General features: G+C 44.1%; 1 protein-coding gene across 3 annotated transcripts in view; it reads right to left on the bottom strand.

Moving 5' to 3' along the window:
• Positions 1-18,661, bottom strand: part of MARVELD1 (MARVEL domain containing 1) — a 121,455-nt gene that overhangs the window by 10,569 nt on the left and 92,225 nt on the right. Inside the window, exon 5 of one of the 3 annotated variants that reach the window (XR_012851194.1) lies at positions 16,534-17,038. The exons of the other annotated variants lie outside the window; for them this stretch is intronic. The gene's annotated coding sequence lies outside the window, so the exon portion shown is untranslated. Of the gene's footprint in view, positions 1-16,533; positions 17,039-18,661 lie in introns of those variants that run through there. 3 annotated transcript variants of the gene reach the window in all.

The raw sequence follows: 18,661 nt of genomic DNA, 5'->3' as shown, positions 1-18,661 counted from the left end.
GGCCGTAATAAGACTTGCACGTTCTTTCTGCGGTCCGGGCTCCTGGGCCATGCACGGACCTTGGAAACAACGGTCGTGGTCCCTAGGAATGAATGGGGCCGCAATTCTGCCATGGATTTTCGGGGGAATTGCGGCCGCAAAAGCACGTTCGTGTGCATGGAGCCTAAGGGTTAAATGGCCCATATGTGCCTGTTGTGGTCGTGGGGAAAAGAAGTTACAATCTTCAGCTGCCTTTTCCTTTTTTTAATGGTTTGGGCAGACTAGCGATCTAGGGCAAGTCTATGGCAAGGTTCACAACTGTTGTCGGTGGCCAAAGAACGCGACAGAAGTGAATTTTAGTACATTTGGCTTTGTTGTTGTTTTGTATCGATTGTAACGGTTACAATAAATGTTCCTAGAACAATCTCAAAGTTGTTTTTTTTTGCTTTTTTTACACGTGACATATAGGATAGTAAAAAAAATAAATAGAAAAAAAATCAAGCCCTAAAATGTGCGGTTTTCAAACAATCCGTTTACTTACATGTAACATCTGGATATTGCATATTTTCCACAAAAAAACACAAAATTTTATGCTAGATGTGAACTAAGCCGTATATAACTCCTGTACGCAATCCCCTGCTCTGTACAGTGTACTGGCCGCAGCAAGGCAGCAGCAGTTTTAGGGTATGCTCACACGACAGCGCAAAATACGTCTGAAATTACGGAGCTGTTTTCAGGAGAAAACAGCTCCTGAATTTAAGACGTTATTACAAGTGCACGCGTTTTTCGCGGCGTCCATTACGGACATAATTGGAGGTGTTTTTCAATGGAATCAATGAAAAACTGCTCCAATTACGTCCCAAGAAGTGTCCTGCACTTCTGACACAGGCATAATTTTACGCGCCGTCTTTTGAAGAGCGACACGTAAAATTACAGCTCATCTGCACAGAACGTCGTAAGACCCATTGCATGCAATGGGCAGATGTTTGCCGACGTATTGGAGCAGTCTTTTTAGGCGTAATTTGAGGCATAAAACACCTCATTATGTCTGAAAAAAGGTTGTGTACACACACCCTTACCCTTTACTATTAACACTGCAGTTGATATATTCACATGAGCCAGTTTGGTGGTTTTTATGCCACGATTATCTCAAAATTGTAGCAAAAGACAGATGAGGTTGAGCAAAACCACACCAGGAATAGCATTTCGAATACTGGTGTCTTATGTGGCAGAGTGTCTGGGCTCGCTCAGAAACTAGGGACTGCTATTGCTGCCTCTGCACCCCTACAGTTACGCACTTGCTTGTAGGGCAACAAGTATTCTCACCCTCATATGGTTCTGCATAGTGTGAATATGGGTGTCTAGTCATACAAAGACACACATGGCTGATATCAATGCTGTGCACCTCTATCTGCAAACCATGCCAAAAAATTGTTAAGCCTACCCATGGTGATATAGGACAATTGCAATGCGTTAGGACATTCTATGTTGTAACTTCAAGCTAGATAGTGCTCAATAATCCTTAAGAGGGTAGAATCAGAGAGGATAGAATCCTACTAACTTTCTATCGGTGTAAAGGGAAAAAATCCTCTACAGGGTAATAGTCTGCTTTCCTATAATCTGCTTAGGGCTCATTCATACGAGCGTGAATCTCATCCGTGTACTGCGTGTTGAAACAATGCACAACACAAGGGTCCATTGATTTCAATGGGGCTATTCACACATGCGTGAGTGTCCATCGCGTGAAGCTCATTGCATGTCCTATACTGGTACATTTTCACGAACCTAGCTGCCCATTGGGGGGCGTGGCTTAGCGGCATATGTGAGCGGACGCAGGAACCGGAGCCCCCGCTGCCGATATCCTGGTACATATCCTGTGGCTGAATTATCCTAACGGAGACATACCTGTGCGGAGAGGGGAGAAGGAGGAGAATCTGTGGACACGACTTTGGAGCTGTTGGAGGCTGTAATGACCCGTTCCAGAAAGTCTAAGGCGGCAGAGGAAGGTGAGCTGCGCTTACAAGATGGCGCCGACACGTGCATGATGGCAGAGAGCAGGGACTTGAGAGGGGCGGCGGCATCCCGGCTGGAGCGTTTTGCCAGAAAGATGCCCATGAAGGCAGCTGCTGATGGAGAGATGTCAGACGGAGGGAAAAAGCAGACAGGCCACTCAGGGTCTAGGTATGAACCGCTGAGGGCACAGATGGAGTCAGAGGAGGAAGAGAATGGAGAAGATGCTGCAGGCAGCTCAGGAGGAGGGCTGGATCGAGGCTCGCATAGCTTGAATAAGCCGGGACCCACGCTGGCGGATGTTTTTTCGGCGGTGAGCCTGTGTAATTCCACGCTATCTAAACTTACCTGCCAGGTGGGCGGAATTAAGGAGGATATCTCCATCATACGTCACGATTTACAGAAAGTTTCGGAACGAACAACAGCGGTGGAAGGCAGGGTCAGCGAATTGGAAGACAGAATGCTGCCCATGAGGAGGGATGTAAATGCGGTAGCTGTGGATGTTAATTACCAGTTATCTAAAGCTGATGATCTGGAAAATCGCCTACGTCGAAACAATGTGAGGATGGTGGGGATTCCTGAAAAAGTAGAAGGGTCCAACCCGGATTCATTTTTTGAAAAATGGCTATTGGAGGTGTTTGGTAAGGAGTCGCTGACCCCACTGTTTGCGGTGGAAAGAGCCCATAGAGTACCAACTCGCCCTGGCCCACCTGGACGGCCGCCAAGGCCTGTGTTGGTAAAGTTGCTTCATTATAAAGACAGAGATTTAATTCTTCGGCAAGCCCGGGAAAAGCAAGATATACGGGTGAATGGTGTGAAAGTGTCATTTTACCCAGATTTTTCTGCAGAGGTTCAGAAAAGAAGGATGCAATTTATGGATATTAAACGACGACTGAGGAATCTGCGTGTTCAATATTCAATGCTGTACCCGGCGAAGCTTCGGGTTGCGGCGCTGGGATCCGTACAATTTTTTGAGAACTCAAAAGATGCGCTGAGATGGCTGGATAGTCACGAAGATCGCCTTCGTCAGGATCGAGGGGAAGATGCGGCGTGATCATCAGGTGGAGGGCTGAAAGGGGGACTCTGATTTTTATGAAAAAAAGAGAAGGATGAGCTGCGCAGAGGAATAAGGCACTGTTTTCTGCATTTATTTGTTGTTCTAATGTGGGTCTGCAGTTTATATGTCTATAATGGTGAGAGGAGGAGACAGAGATGTCAGTTTAATTGAAGCATCAGGTATTTGAGTCACAGAAATGCTATATGTCTATTGTGGTAAGGTGGCGGGAGGTTTGAGGTTCTTAAGTTTATATTGCGGGAAGAGATGTATTTCTGCAATGTGAATGGGAAGCTGAATAGTCACATTGGTGGAGGTTTCTTCGCCAGCCCGGGCCCTCTTTGGAGGGTAAGTTTATGTAAAGTTGGGTGGGTTAGGGAAGTGGGTGGAGGGGGGAAAATGTTTTGGAGGGAAAGGGAGTTTGAAATGCAGTATGCTCTGATTAACACTGGATTCAACGGTAATTGCCACTGTCAGTTAAAAGAAATGGCTAGATGGGGGGTAGGGTAAATCTTTTGTCATGGAATGTGAGAGGTATGGGGGAGGCAACAAAACGGCGAGCTATATTCGATTTCCTGAAAGGACAGTCTGCTGGAGTGATGGGACTACAGGAAACGCATCTTACCGCTGATACTGTGCAACAGGCACATAGGGCTTGGATTAGGCACAGCTTCCACTCCTTTCACTCCACATACTCGAGGGGGGTTAGTCTCCTGGTTCATAGGGATGTACCTTTTTGCTGTTTGGCTTCCTTTAGAGATGGAGAGGGCAGATATGTAGGGGTACATTGTAAACTGTTTAACTGGGAATGTATAATTGTGGTACTATATGTACCTCCCCCATACTCTGTGGTTCCAATAAGAGAAGTGTTGGAGAGGTTGGCTAGTTGGCCTATGGTTCCGACTATACTAATGGGAGATTTCAACTACGTAATGGATAAAAGGTGCGATAAATTTCCAAAGGGGGGGGGGGGTAGGAGAGGCTGCTCTGACGCGGTTTGGGAAATACATGACGGAGGTTGGATATACAGATATTTGGCGGGCAAAATGGCCCTCTACTACGCAATATTCTTATGTGTCATCTACCTATGGGTCATTATCCAGAATAGATCTGATGTTTAGTAACGGGTTAGGGATTGAGGGGGTGGAAGGGGTGGAATATCTACCAAGGTCATTGTCTGATCACTCCCCGATGATACTGAAGGTTCGAACCAGCCCACAGATGAAGGGGCTAAGACTGCACTGGAGGCTAAATCCGTTCTGGATACACCTAGTGGGGGAGGAGATAATAAATACGAGCCTGCAGGAGTACTTTGAGTTTAATAAAGGTACGGTTCCTATAGATATCCTATGGGACGCTATAAAAGCAAATATAAGGGGGGTGTATATTCGGGAGATCACGATCATAAAGAATAAATCAAGACAGGTGGGAGAACATCTGAGGGAAAGGGTGACGTTAACTGAGGAGAATCATATTGCTAATAGTACAGTAGAAACTTTGGCCCAGTGGAAGGTCGCCCAAAAACTACTAAAGGAACATCAGCTGGAACAAGCAGCTAATAAAAGGTTGTTTTTGCAACAAAAATACTATGAGGAGGGAGAAATGACGAGTAGATTGTTGGCAAATATGGCTAGGCCTCAGCGGGAGGGTGCGTTCATCCACCAATTGCAGGATAAAGACGGGACACTGGTGGGAGAAACAGGGGATATACTGGGAGTGTTGAAGTCCTTTTATACTGAGCTGTATCGCACGAGGGTAGATTATCCAGAAGATCTTCTGACAGACTATTTGGCGGAAAAGACGTGGGTTACTCTGGGGGAGGAGGAGAGAGAGTGGCTTGAGGAGCCAATTACTTTGGAGGAACTGCAGGAAGCGGTGAGTTCTATGGCAAATGAAAAGGCTCCAGGGATGGATGGAATACCCACTGAGCTGTACAAAACATATGGGGGGGAGCTTCTGCCAGAGTTGTTGGAGGTGTTCCAAGATAGTTTTACCAGGGGGCGATTACCGCAGACTATGTACGAAGCAGCAATATTGGTCATTCCCAAGGACGGGAAAGATCGAACAAAGCCAGATTCCTATAGACCAATATCCCTGCTGCCCGCTGATGTTAAAATTCTGGCAAAGGCTCTGGCTAACAGGGTGACAAGAGTGGTAACTAAAGTAGTGGGCCCGGATCAGTCGGGATTCATGCCATCAAGATCTACAGCGATTAATATACGGAGATTATTCTTGAATTTGCAGACAGATGCTGCAGATACGCAGTGTAGAGCAGTGCTGTCCTTAGACGCTGCCAAGGCATTTGACAGCGTGGAATGGGGGTATCTGTGGGCTGTTTTGGAGCAGTTTGGTTTTGGGAGAAATTTTATAACATGGGTAAAATTGTTGTATAAGGAACCGGTGGCTAGAATCAGAGCCAATGGAAGGATGTCAGACTCTTTTAGATTAGGGAGGGGGACACGTCAGGGATGTCCACTTTCCCCGTTACTATTCGCTATAGCGATCGAACCTCTGGCAAACATAGTAAGGCAACATCCGGGTATAGAAGGGTTTCGATGTGGGGACCTGGAGGAACGCATTGCACTATATGCGGATGATATTTTGCTATTCCTGGGAGAGATAGATCGATCACTGCCTATGATAATGACCGTATTGGAACGGTTTGGTAAATTTTCAGGGTTGCAAATTAATTGGAGTAAGTCGGCATTATTGCCACTCAAGTCATTAGAGGGGCCACTGCAGGGGGGGGGAATTGATATACCTTGTGTTAAGGAATTTAAATATCTGGGGATTAAGGTCTCGGCGAGGGTGCAGGATTTTGTCGCACTGAATGTAAAACCATTACTGGACAAACTAAAAGAAAAGACTAGAATATGGCTAGGACTACCACTTTCAGCGCTAGGAAGAGCAAACCTGATTAAAATGATTCTGATGCCTCAGGTTCTTTATGTTGTGCATAATGCCCCAGTGTGGTTGCCTAAGTACTGGTTCAGGAGAATACATAATCTGTTTAGGGACTTGGTGTGGAAAAGGGGGATCCCCAGGATTAAATTGGAAAAACTACAATTACCAACAGACCAGGGAGGATTGGCTATTCCAAATGCGTGGATATATTATCTAGCAGCCCAAGTGCAACACTTTAAAGGTTGGAAGAATAGGGAAGAGTGGGACTCTAGTGGGAAACTGGTGTATTATTTGAGTCAATGCACGGATATACTAGAGGCCATGGAGTCTCATAAGTTGCGGAGGGAGGCGAAAGGGAAACCAACCTTGCTATTGATACATAGGATCTGGTGGGAATGCAAGAAAATATTGGGCGTTACAGGGTGCTCCAACTATATGCCTCTATGGGACAATCCATACCTATGGGAATTTAGTATCTTGGCTGGCTTCCAGGAATGGGAACAAGCAGGGGTCAGATATGTATACCAGTTGTATGAGGGAGGAAGTCTCAAATTGTTCTCACAATTGCAGGAGGAGTTTGGGCTCCCACATCGGATGTTCTATCAGTATCTCCAGTTGCGTCACGCAGCACAGGCCCAGGGTAGGTCGGTGGACTTGAGCTGCTCCACTATGGGAGCGATGGAACAGGTATTGGGGGCAAAGGACACTAAGGGGATTATCTCTGTGATATATAGTACATTACTTTCCAAATTCCTTGGAGATCCGATGGGGGAGATCAGACGCAAATGGGAAGAAGATGTGGGGACTATAACAGATGAAGAGTGGGAGGAGATACTCGAATCGCCCAAAATGCTGTCCATTAATGTAGCACATAGGCGGTCACAACTTTTTCTCCTGCATAGGGTGTATAGGACACCTAAGGTGTTATGGCAAATGCGGCTTAGGCCAACGAAGGAGTGTCCCAGGTGTTCGTTTGATGGGGCAGACATAAAGCATATGTTCTGGGACTGTCCGATGCTGAATGACTACTGGAAGGAGGTTGGAGGCATGGTAGCGAGAGTATATGGGAGGGATTTCCCGTTGGAACCTAAGATCTTTATGTTGGGTTGTATGGGGGAGGAGGGAGGAAATGGGGCTGAATTACTGGCTATTAAAAAAGTTTTATACCATGCTAGGAAGCTGATAGCAAAATATTGGTTGAACGCGGATCCCCCGGAGGTGTCTGAACTGGTAGGATATGTTAATCACACGGTGTCGTTAGAACATCGGATATATCTGAAACGTGGGGCAATGCACAAATATGATAAACAATGGGGAAAGTGGATACATAACTATGGTACGGCAGGGAGGTAGGAGGCAGATTGAGGGGACATGATCAGGAGATCGCTTATGAATATATTAGTATGATGCGGGAGAGAAAATGTACGAGCCAGGGAAAGAAGGAGATACTGCGGGGGGGGGGGGGGGAGTTCGGTTGGAGGGAAGGGGGAGTTATGTTAAATGTAACTGAATATTCTGTACAAAACTGAAAATGTATTGATTGTTGGAATTGACTAGATATACATGAGATTTATAATGTATGTTGTACTATCAATAAAAACTGGTTTGATTTAAAAAAACCTAGCTGCCCATTGAAGTCAATGGGTGCATGAAAATCACGGACAGCACATGGACGCACATTCGTGTTTTACGCATCAATTACATTGAAAAAAAAAAAAGCTGCGTTTGCGAGTGCATGAAAACACGTCACTCATAAAGCACACGTATGTAAAACACAACGCACACGGACAGATTTAAACATGTTTTTTACACACCTAAATAGGTCACGCTCGTGTAAATCTAGCCTAACTCTTTCAACAAATTGGACACACACCATCAATGTGCTGATTCTACGGTGTATCTATCTAGCTGCTTATATGCTTTCAGTGCAGCACAGCCAAACCATGAGCAATATAAATTAGTCTAAAACCCTATTATACCATACCCATATATTTGTTTTGACACCTGGCACATTGTGAAAATGCCACCCAGAACTTTAGACTCATGGGCGCCTTCAGGCAATTTTGCATTAAACGGTAAAGTTTTGTGAAAAATGCATAAAATGTCATGTTTGTAGCTAAAGGTCTGAGCCAAGTATAGCCTAAGTTGCACAATGTGTCCTAAAAATAAAAGTACAAGATGTGCAGAGTACATATACGTCACTTATGCCTACGTATTCATACACATATTAACCTGAACTGACAGACCAAAAGGTCTCCACGATCCAGTAAACATCCCAGTAACAGAGTCAACAAATGTCCTGATTAGTCACAGTGGGTGAGTAAATGTGCAACTGCTCACAATAGAAGACCCTCCTATTGACACAGAGAGCACATATCCTCTCTCATTGGTAAGAGGCAGTAGCGTAGCTAGCAGGGGGGGGGCAGTGGCCCCGGGCCCACCACCGCCACCGTTGTTACCGCCACTCCCGCTGGCCTCACCATGACCGCCGCGGCCAGAGCCGGTGTCAGCACCTGGCGAACCCGGACAAGTGCTGGGGTCCACTACCCTTGGGGGGGCCCACTTGGCAGCCAGGTGCTTTTGCTGCCGTCGTCATGGCATCACTGTCCATACATGGACAGTGATGTCAGGACGAGAGGAGTCCCGGGCTGTGTGGCACTACCTGGGAGGTGGGGGCTCTGTGGCACTACTTGGGAGGTGGGGGCTCTGTGGCACTACCAGGGAGGTGGGGGCTCTGTGGCGCTACCAGGGAGGTGGGGGCTCTGTGGTACTATCTACAGTGGGAACTAAATTTATGGGGGCATAAACAGGGCCTAACGTCTATATGGGGGAACAAAGTGATGTTTTCTGCCATTTTACTACTGCCGTGAAATCCCCCGCAAAAGGGGCGTACTAAGTCTGGTCAAGGGCCCACATAAACCTGGAGCCAGCCCTGGCCGCGGCCACGCCACACAGGGCGGCCTGCTGTCACTCTGAGGGGGCATTGGCGCAACGGAAACCAGTCACCGCCACCCCCGATTGCGCTAATTGAACCTGCGTCTATAGGACGAAGATACAATTACATGCATAAGCGTTGAGTGGCCGGGCACGGACCATTTAGTGCCTAACATTGACGCTGAATGACTTGCCCCGCCAAACATCGCCTGTCAACTACGCTAGCGCTTCAGTTGTTGAAAGGCGCTGATTGTCGGGGAAAGTCATTCTGCCCTGCTAATCAGCGCTTTTCAACAACGCAAGCGGCGGGACGAAGTCATCGTGCCGCTTGCGTCGTTCAGCCCCAGCAGACCTGCTCAGAAGAGAGCAGGCCTGCATTGACGCAGGACAGTGTGGGAACAAGATCAAGGGGAGTATGTAAAGTTTGCTTTTTTTCACTTAAAAGTGTGAGTGGATTTATATACAGGGGAGGCTATATGTAGGGCACTATCTACAGGGGGCGCTATATGTGGGGCACTATCTACAGGGGGGCTATTCCAGATGTAGAGCGCTATCTACAGGGGGGTATATGTAGAGCGCTATCTACCGAAAGAGCTATATGTGGGGCACTATCTACAGGTGTCTGTATGTGGGTACTATCAACAGGGGGCTCTATGGGGGCACTATCTACAGGGAGCACTGTGTGTGTGTGTGTGGGACACAGTGTATGGTGCTATTATAATCAGGGACACAGTGTATGGTGCTATTCTAATTTGACCTGCAGTGTATAGAATGGTTATATTTAGGGGTACAGTGTGTGCCGACATGAATATTTTAATCTTTGTTTAAACGTGCAAAAATGTTTCAAAAGTGAGAAGCTGAAGACATCTGAGCAGCAAACTTTAGAAATGAGCTGTGGCCGGGAGAAGTCATCATAGAGGTCTAGACCGGATGGAGAAGAAAAGAGAAAAAGAACAACTAGAATCTGAAAAGACGTCCCTGGGAAGTCACTTAATGTAAATGTTTATTCTGCCTCTAGTCAGTACTGTAGTCACTGTATGATCTGCAGAGAGATGATGGGTAGTATGATTATTTTTTTTGTGAAACCGCATCTCCCAGCATATCCTTACCATTGTTTGGGACATGCAGGGTGCAGTACTTTTACGCCGTACAAACCTATACGGCAGGGGTTGCACTAAATTGAGTTGTATTTGTGCTGGTGTTGTATTTATGTAATGAGCTTGGTTCTGGTGTTGAATATATGTATTGAGATTGGTTCTGGTGTTGTATTTATGTACTGAGCTTTGTTCCGGGGCTGTATATATGTACTGAGGTTTGTTCTGGTGCTGTATATATGTACTGAGCTTTGTTCTGGAGCTGTATATATGTAATGAGCTGGGCTCTGGTGCTGTATATATGTATTGAGCTTTGTTCTGGTGCTGTATATGTCAGAGCTTGGTTCTGATGCTGTAATTGTATAGAATATATTTATAATAGAAAAATTGCAGGGCAGATGGAATTGTTTTCAATTCAGTGTATATTTAATGGGAACTTGTCATGTAGTTTTAACCCCTTGAACCTCCACCATGTGGTAATGCATGATCTGACCAGATTTCCAAACATTCCCCGGTATGTTTTTTTCAGATGCAGCAAAATATATAAAATCAACTTTTAAAACGGCGCACACTACATGCGAATTACTCAATGGGTCATGAGGCAGTGACGATATCCTGAAGAGTCACATAGTCCTGCCTTCAAACCCACCTTTCCATGCTTGACGGACATCCCCCTGGCTGTTATACATCACTACCAGTCTCCTCCAACTTTCTCGGATACGCCATTGCTTTGTACTACTTGGACACACACCCTGGGCGTGCCAGGGGGATGTGAATCAAAGTCTGGGGGCGACATTTACATTTTTGCCTCGGGCAGCAGAAAAGCTAGAATCGGAACGAACGCCACAATACTCTTCAATCTAGCAGACGTGTCGCATGCTAGGCACGTCTGCTAGAGCAGAGCACACCTCTAATGCTGCCCGCCAGAGAGGAGCAGAAGACGCCTGCATGTTAGGAGAGTGTGGTCAAGCACCCCTCCTCAATAAATGAATGGATACAGGGATGATGGGGTTTGTATAAAGGGATGATGGCTGGACTACCCATCATCCCTGCATATAACCACCATCACCCGTGCATATACCAGCCATCATTCCTGTATATAAACCCCATCATCCCTGTATATACCAGCCAGGCTGGTATTTATAGGGATGATGGGGGTTGTATACAGGAATGATGGCTGGTATATACAGGGATGTTGGGGATTACATACAGGGATGATGGGGGTTATATACATGGATAATGGCTGGTCCAGACATGATCACTGCATATAACCACCTTCATCCCTGTATGTACCAGCCATCATCCCTGTATGTACCAGCTATCATCCTTGTTTATAACCCCCATCATCCCTGTAAATACCAGCCTGGCTGGTATATACAGGGGTCATGGGGTTTATATAAAGGAATGATGGTTGGTATATACAGGGATGATGGGTAGTCCCGCCATCATCCCTGCATTAACCCCCATCATCCCTGTGTATACCAGCCATCATCACTGTATATAACCGCATCATTCCTGTATATACCAGCCATCATCCCTGTTTATATACCAGCCTGGCTAGTATATACAGGTAAGATGGGGGTTATAAACTAGGGTGATGGCTGGTATATACAGGGATGATGGTGGTTATACACAGGAACGATGGCTGGTATATACAGGAATGTTGGCTGGGATATACAGGGATGATGGGGTTATATACAGGGATGATGGCTGGTATAATTACATTGCGCCTCCTCAGTTGTAAATATGCATTAGGGGGGCCCACTGGGTTAGGGCCCACTCAGATATGTCGTCCCCCCCTGTGCTAAACCCCTAGCTACGCCTTCTGGTAAGAGGGGTGATAACATGAAGAAAAGATCTAGTATACCCCCTTGGGGTCACTGGAAAGCTATAAAAAGGTGGAGAGATGGCAGTTTCAGGCCGTGATCTTTCTTCCTTTTCTCACTTGCAGCTTCCCCTCCACAGACACAGAGCAAAGTAGTAAAACTTTTTATGCTGCTTCCCAATCTTCAAACAATTGCTACGTGACAAATAATTCACCTAGGTAATTAATTGATGTAATCTGAAAGCTAAGATTCTGGGCTTTAAATATCTACGCCTATAGATATTGTATTCTAGCGGCAGCTAGAATTTAAAGTCATGACATATTACATACATCTTTGGCAATGAAAAGATTAAATCTAACGCCAGGTGTGACTTCATCATAATGAGCCGGTTGCCACGGAAAAGTGAGCAAAAAGCTGGCGACCGCGAGAGGGAAAGCTGCGCTGGATCGGACAGAAGTGAGTAACATGGGGTAACAACAAAATGTCCAAAAATGGTTATTCTAATACAACATGGAAAAAGATCCATATGGTTCAGACTTCAGACCAGTTCCAGAATCTACCCCAAGATTAAGAGCTCGGAGTCACAGTAGGATAAACTTCATTAATAAAAGTATTCTCCTTGTGACAGAGAACCATTCTTATCTTTTTAAAGAGGCTCTATGGTAGATTTCACTTTTTTTTTCTCTTGAGACTGCAACGAACATGTAAAAATGCAATCCTTCTGAAGGTCAAGCCTCTTGATCATGCATCTTTATCTAAAAACCGGCCTTATCTCTGAGATTATAGTAAACATGTGCGGCTCATTTATCATTTCAGAAGAGCTGCCATTTACCGTTCTTATTAACGCCACTCCACTTTTCATGCTGCTGGGAAAAGTTGACTTTGATGTACAGTATATATAAATATATAAAGGCCGCAGATGTTCAAAGATAGCCCACTCTGTAATTGCACCTTAATATGCAGAGACTGCTGCAAATTAAGAACTAAAAAAACACAACACAACACACACAACACACAAATGCTGACTTTACATTCTTTTATTTGAGAAATCACACTCTACTTCATTGTTTCCAAGTGGGGGAAAAACAGTCTCAAGCAAAAATTTCCAACATAATCAGAATTTTTTTTGCATCGATCGCAAGATCGCAACCTTTTTTGCTATATGGAAATAAAGTGATAGTGTGACCCGTAATTTGCAGCAGAATCACAGCGTTAACGCTTAGATGTAGCCTAAACCAGATCCCCTAAAGTTATTGTATTGTCAGGGCAAGATAGGAAGTAAAAAAATAAAAAGTAAATATGAAGAGAAGGAAGTACAGACATCATGGAAGCTATGCGTGGCAAAGGTAGATTCAAAGAAGAACTCAAGACTAAAAAGTCTATAGTAATTTATGGAGATTATTGAAATATATGTGCCCGATATCTGGCAACGATAAGATCACTCACTCCCGCTTACGTGCAGTCCCCACTACCAGACACTAAGGGTTCTGTTACACAGCACGACATGGGCGGTCTAAACGAGCACCGATGAACGAGACTGCTCATTGATTGGCGCTCATTTGCTACTTTCAGTAGGAGCCATGTATGGGGACGAGCCTCGTTACTACGATCGCTCGTCCGGTTTACACAGGGAGATGTGCTGCCGAAAACGATAATATTTCATGTTACATAAACGATACGATCAGTCGATGAAAGAGCATTTGCTCATTCATCGGCTGATCGTTGCCCTGTTTACAACGATCACTCATTGCCCGATAATTGGCCCGTGTAAAAGGGCCTTAAAACAGCATTGATAGATTAGAATTTACTCTAAACTAATTAAGCCCTTCTTTATGGCCTCTTAATTCTGTATTACCTATACTGAATTTTAAAATGACCTGTTATAAATGTGTTTTAAAGAGGCTCTGTCACCAGATTATAAATGCCCTATCTCCTACATAATCTGATCGGCGCTGTAATGTAGATATTTAAAGGGTAACTAAACGTTTGACAAACTTCTGACATGTCAGAAGTTTGAACGTTTAGGTACCCTTTAACAATCTAACAGCAGTGGTTTTTATTTTGAAAAACGATCATTTTTGAAAAAAGTTATGAGCTAGTTTAGATTTATGCTAATGAGTTTCTCAATGGACAACTGGGCGTATTTTTACTTTTTACCAACTGGGTGTTGTACAGAGGAGTGTATGACGCTGACCAATCAGTGACTAATCAGCGTCATACACTACTCATTGTTCCAGCCCAGCTCCTTTCACTGCACAATCACACTGTGCTGTGGATCATGCTGGGCTGGAACAATGAGAAGTGTAGGACACTGATTGGTCACTGATTGGTCAGCGTCATACATTCCTCTGTACAACGCCCAGTTGGTAAAAAGTAAAAACACGCCCAGTTGTCCATTGAGAAACTCATTAGCATAAATCTAAACTAGCTCATAACTTGCTCAAAAATGATCGTTTTTTCAAAATAAAAACCACTGTTGTTATCTACATTACAGCGCCGATCAGATTATGTAGGAGATAGGGCACCTATAATCTGGTGACAGAGCCTCTTTAAATAGATTGTTAAAGGGTACCTAAACGTTCAAACTTCTGACATGTCAGAAGTTTGTCAAACGTTTAGTTACCCTTTAAATATTGAAGAATGTCATGTCACAGATATTGCATTATAAACATTGCTAAAAAAAAAACAGAAGGGATTGAAACGTTGCATGATGGACTTGAGTAAATAAAGACACAAGGGTTTTGTTTTTTTAACTTTAGAGTGCTGCAGTTTTCTCTCTATATTGGATAACTAGAGCATGCAGCGTTTTGATAAAAATAATCACCGACTCCAAAGCTGCTACAAATAAGCAAAAAACAAACAAAACACTATGTATGTATGTATTGTAGGCGCTCTGATATTTCACTATAGACCTTAAACTAACATCTGACCACATCATCTTCGTAAAAAAAGAAATGCAAAAAAAAAAGAAGTGAAATACACCAGCGTAATTTCTGTGTAAAACAGAATGAACTTCAACATATGCCATAAATATCTGATAGATGCAGGTCCCACCTCAGGGACCCGCACCTACTGTATGTTGGGAACAGGGGAACCCCAATACCTGTCCAGCCGCTGCACCCAGGTAGAGCATAAACTTGTTCGGCTCTTTCCGTAACTCCCATAGAACAAAACTGAAAGAGTTGAGTACATGCAGCCACCTCTATATGCTTTCATATCCAGTGAATATGCCATAAATGTCTGACATGGGAATAACCCTTTTAAATACATTTCTGTTGGGAAAGTATTCGCTTGTCACTAGTGTTTGGCTTTCTTAATACATCAATGCCTTGAATTTCAAGAAGAGACAATTTTGTAGTGAATCTTACAGTAACGTGTCCTTGTGTGAGGATAATACCTACATGCACGTCGCTGCAGGGAATACAAAGCATGGAAGCAATTTAATAAATGGCTGACTGGGTCGCAGCGTCTTGTTGACATAAAAGATATCTTATGTTAGGAAATCAAATCCCTAAACCTGCTGAAATAAGCAAATGTTGATCAAACAATGTCTTGTTACAATTAACTGTTTCTCATACACACGAGGAAAAATATCTTCAGGATAACTGAAGCCGATTATAGACAAAAAGGATCCTCGGACGAAGACCCCCGGACGAAGCAGGTGGCGAAACATGTTGGATATCAGGGTCCCTCTATTTTAGTCTGTATTCTGTCCTGCTTTTTGTGCCTGTCTAGTTGAATGGTTTTCCCGAAGGCCCCATGCACACGACTGTAAAAACTCTGCGTAATTGCGGACGGTAATACGTCCGCAATTATGGACCAAATCAGTTCAATTGGCCGCGGACACCTTTCCGTATCGCTACGGATGGGCGTCCGTGCCGTAGAAATTTTCTGAAAATTATGGAACGTGTCCGATCTTTTGCATTTTACAGGCCATGCTCCCATACTTTGGCTGCAATCTCAGGACGTAATTACGGGCAGGAATGTGTGCATGGGGCCTAGCTCGACACTTGTCAATATAGGGCTGCTGCATTTATTGTTCAGTCACTTGCACTTTTGCTGTATTTACCTCTGCATTTCTTTCTATAGGAGGTTTTTAGTATTTACGTGTGGGGATCCATGCGCCATGGGTTTGTCGCTCCATTTTATATTCTGTATCTAATAAAGATGTTGTATTTTTCATTATACTGCTTATCCAGCCGTATTTTGTGACAAAAAGGATCCTGCCACATAAATTCAGAGCCAAATTACGAATAATAATAAATAATAATAAGGCTAAGTTCACACAGAGTTTTTTGACGCGAAAACCGTGCCAAAAAAACTCGTAAAAAACGGCCGGTAAATGCCTCCCATTGATTTCAATGGGAGGCGGAGGCGTCTTTTTCCCGCGAGCGGTAAAACCGCCTCGCGGGAAAAAGAAGCGACATGCCCTATCTTCGGGCGTTTACGCCTCTGACCTACCATTAACTTCAATGGGAGGCAGAGAAAGTGTATTTCGCTGCGTTTTATGCCCGCGGCACTCAATGGCCGCAGGCGAAAAACGCCACGAAAATCGGCGTGCAGGGAGAGGAAAATCTGCCTCAAACTTCCAAACGGAATTTTGAGGCAGAAATTCCGCCTGCAAAAAAACTCTGTGTGAACATAGCCTAACAATAATAAATAATAGCAAATCATAATATTAGTCTGGATTTTAGAGAGAGTCATGTGAGGATTGTGTTAAGGACAAAAAAAATTTTCTTTAACTATTTATTAACTGTATCTATACCTGAGAAAGCAGGTGAATACCCAATATAGCCACCATGACAGCTCCCATTTTCCCAGACTCCTTAATTACAAATCTGCCTGGTTATGCAGTGATATAGGGGAGAGCGATCCATGCCTAGACGACTACTGGAACCCGCAGCGATCAGTTATCTGTGTGTTGATTTGCCCTGCAGGGTCACCACAGGGGAAGTGAAGCATTACATATCCCCATTTAAATCAAGCTGCAATACCGGACACAACCTATGGACAGTTTTGCCGCTATTTTTGGAAGAAATTAGCTATATTTTACTAACCCATTTGACTCGGTTAAGAACTTTTTTTAAATGGTAATTGAAGAGATAAAGAGATTGCGAACAGGTTATCATTGGAGGAACTTTCTAACAAGTGGACAGATTGTCCTGCTGCAGGAACCACCAGCGATCAGCTGCTATCTGGTATTCTGTCAGGAAGTGTTACATTTCCCTACAGCGCCACTGGAGGAGAAAAGTAGTATTACATAATGCCCACAAAAAAGAAATCATTTGGCTAAATCAAAACTTCACAGAAAATGATAATTTAAGGACAAACCAGTACCCCTAGTTGAGGATCTGTGAAGACGACCCATAAATCAATGCATACGTTGTTTTATAAATGGCCCAATAGAATACACAACACATGAATAACCATTCATCTACTTTGCATACTAGGTCATTGAATAAATTATTTAGACCCAGGTTACCGATCTGGGACAGAACAACAGCTCCATGCGCTGCTCTAATGCCTATATTATTATAATAGAAGAATCATTGTTGCCAATATTTGCATTAAACAATGTAGGGCATTCTTTAAGTCTAAGGCCCTGTACACAAAGAGTTTTTTTACGCTGAATTTGACACGGAAACCATGTCTGAAAAAACTGACAAAATTGCCCCCCATTGATTTAAATGGGAGGCAGAGGCGTTTTTTTTCCCCGGGAGGCAGAAAAAAACCTGCGGCACTCGTTTCAAAGCATTCTTCGTGGCGTTTTTTGGCCGTGGTCTCTGCATTGGTTTCATGGCCGTGGGCGAAAGACCCTTTGAAAACTGTAGCAAAAAAGCGAAGGCAGGTTAAAATCTGACTCAAAATTCCTGAAGAAATTCTGAGACAGGTTCTTCCTGCCTGCAAAAAAACTGTGTCTTGCAATGTAAAAAGTTTCACAGTTAAATAAACACAGTGGGACTCGGAGCGCTTTTCATGCTCGAACCTATAGAGCAACGATAACAAAGTAGCCGAAAACATATAGCAGCTTGATGGAATACTGCAAGGTTCTCACCACTCCCGCTGACTTACGAACAGCATTCAAGTGCTCTGGTATCAGTCCCACTCTGGTGTTCGAGAGAACACTTCTTGTCTCTGTCGAGGCGTCTACAGCTGCCGACAGGGGCGGACATACGATTGGTGGTGCAACTTGTGCAGCTGCACAGGGGCCCACTGCCATCTTAAAAGTAGTTTTGTATGGTATATTGGATTGCATGTATGGACTGGGCTATTGACAATGTTTAAGGCCTCATGCACATGACCGTTGTCTTAATATACTGTTACGGATCCGTATTTGTGGATAAAATACTGACACATTCATTTCTATCGGCCAGAGACCCATATATTTACGTGTGTGTATCTGGGCCATAGAAATGAGACGCAAAAAATAGAACATGCCCTATTTTTTGCATTTACGGACCATGCCCCTATACTTATTAGTGTGAGCACGGTCCGCAAATGTGGAGGACATTCAGTGGCTCGTTCGTGCAGTATTTACTGACCGTAAATACTGCACAGTCATGTGCATGAGACCTTATTGACGAATTGTCAGAGAGACAGGATGGCGGTGTATTAGATTTACGCGCACACCTTAACAGCCCTGTTGAGAACATTTTTGGGACAGAAGAACACAAAGACTGTGTGGAACCAGAGTCAAAAGCGTTTCCCTGTCTTTTATTGTCATACTAGATAAAAAATTTAAAAGATGCATCAACATATTGATTCCACAAGAAAACTTCAGTTGTGTTAATGCGCTTTTATAACAAGTTTTAAGGTGATAATGGAAGACAGAGAGAGTGTGACAGGGACCAGAGGACTTA

This window comes from Rhinoderma darwinii, chromosome 11 (genome assembly GCF_050947455.1).
Source record: "Rhinoderma darwinii isolate aRhiDar2 chromosome 11, aRhiDar2.hap1, whole genome shotgun sequence".
Classification (NCBI taxonomy): domain Eukaryota; kingdom Metazoa; phylum Chordata; class Amphibia; order Anura; family Rhinodermatidae; genus Rhinoderma; species Rhinoderma darwinii.
The sequence above is the reverse complement of the archived record's forward strand: the minus strand, read 5'-3'. Positions and strand labels throughout refer to the sequence as shown.